Raw genomic sequence first — 2,020 nt, 5'->3', positions numbered from 1 at the left:
AAATTAATCAGACTTAGTACACCCAGTTACTAAAATACACTACAAAGCGAAAATTTTTTACTCAAGTCCTGGAGAAGAAAGATATATTTACTATATTTCAGACCCTCCCCACCTCATAAAAACTGTGCGAAATTGTTTCGCTAATAGTGAGTCACATGAAAAACCAGACTTTTAAAGAAAAATAATCAACACATTTTATGGTCCCATGTCGTTGAAATGTATAAAAAAGACTGCTTAGGCCACTAACGATTAAGTCCAAAGCTCACAGACCACCAAATTTATCTGGGTCCCTTTTCGGCTATGCGGGTAAATCTGGCGATTCAAATAATGAGCAACACTGTTGCCGAAGCAGTTGATAATCTAATCGGTGAAAGGGCATTGGAAACTGTGCGATTCATCAAGATATTTTACCGGTTCTTCGACAAAATTTTCTAGAAATTCTGATTTAGAACCATTTAGAGATATAGACGATTGGAGGTTTTCAGTGAGTTTTAATATAAATGTTCTAAGCCTTTGTCCAAATTAATAATTTTTGCTTTATTTAACTAGTGGCTAGAGGATGTATTGTTGGGATATCTTCGAGAGTGGGAAAAAGAAGCCAATGAAGCTAGTGTGTCAGAAGAGGGGAAGGCAATGATGCAATTAAATAGAGAAACGCTTTAAGGAATTTACACTTCAGGTAAATAATTTAAAAATTTATTTAATTTCTCTAAAATTCATTAATATATATTTTTACCTCTCCGAGGGGACTATGTCCTCCAGGAGGGGTTATACAATCACCGTGTCTGTGTGTGTCCTGCGAACGCGTTCGCAGTTTCGGTGCAAAGTGTAATCACTATCTCCGCAGTTTCTCGAAGGGTTGGCAAAACCACGGTGTGACGGTGAGCGTTAACGGATTAATTTGCGATTGGGTTTGGTTCGGATGGTTTTTTTCGTTAACGCTCACCATCGCGATTGTTTTAACTCAGTTTATTTGTTGTAATGTTTATGTGTAGGGTGTGAATGTTGAGTTGGTGTTATTGACATTTTGGCAACATCTCAACTTCCAATGGCAGGGTTTCCACTAATTGATCACGGTATTCGTCTTAGTATCAATTTGCGATTTCTCGGCGTCGGCCGCGAATCGAACCCGGGTTTGCTGCGTGCAAGAGATTTACTCTAACCACTTAGCCACCGACGCTTGTTAAGCTACGGTGTTTTTTTCTAAATCAGCTTTGGCGAAAGTGTTTTAAGCAGTTTTAAAGTTATTAACGTCAATTTTTCCTGTACCATTTTATTTATTTTTTAATATGTATAAAATTTTCAATTGTGGAAATTGATCAATTTGTAATTAAATACGATCGTCGTCAGGAATCGAACCAGGGGCACATTCTTATGACGCGGACGTTTTACCGATGAGCCAATAGCGTTTATATTTCGAAAGTTTAAATACCAGTAACACAGAACCACCGATACATATTACGTTTCTTTAAAAATAATAAACTCTTCTTAGCGGAAGAGTATATTAATGGTTTTTAAAGTTTCCATTTTTTAAGTATGAAATTTTAAAGGTCAAATCTTGTTTTAGCGCAGTCAGCAGAGATAAGAGGGTTAAACGGTAGAACCTGTGGGTGGTCCACTTTGTTAGTTTTTTTTTATTTATTTACGGGTTTTCTTACCGTCTTAAATATAGTTGTAATAACGCAAATGCTTTTATTTAACGATTATTGATATAAGAGGTGCCGTTTAGTCAAGTGGCTCTCTGTGCTTTGTTGATGGTAAGGTTTTTGCTTCTTGTTAATACTTTTGGTGTGGATATTTGGATATCTACGATTCCTATCGCTGTCCTTGATTTCCTGGGTGTGCGAGTCATTATATGATATTGGAAATTATACGGCATTGGTCTTTTGCATGCGGTATGTGTCAGAACGTCAACTGGAAGTCTACGAGTCGTCCACTACCAGATGTCGAATATAGCTCTTCTACGGTATCTTTATCAAAGGCGAGTGTTGAAATAATATGAGCGTTAAAGATGCGGCAA

The sequence above is a fragment of the Leiobunum rupestre genome, chromosome 11, assembly GCF_980474605.1.
Source record: "Leiobunum rupestre chromosome 11, qqLeiRupe1.1.hap1, whole genome shotgun sequence".
Lineage (NCBI taxonomy): Eukaryota > Metazoa > Arthropoda > Arachnida > Opiliones > Sclerosomatidae > Leiobunum > Leiobunum rupestre.
The sequence above is the reverse complement of the archived record's forward strand: the minus strand, read 5'-3'. Positions refer to the sequence as shown.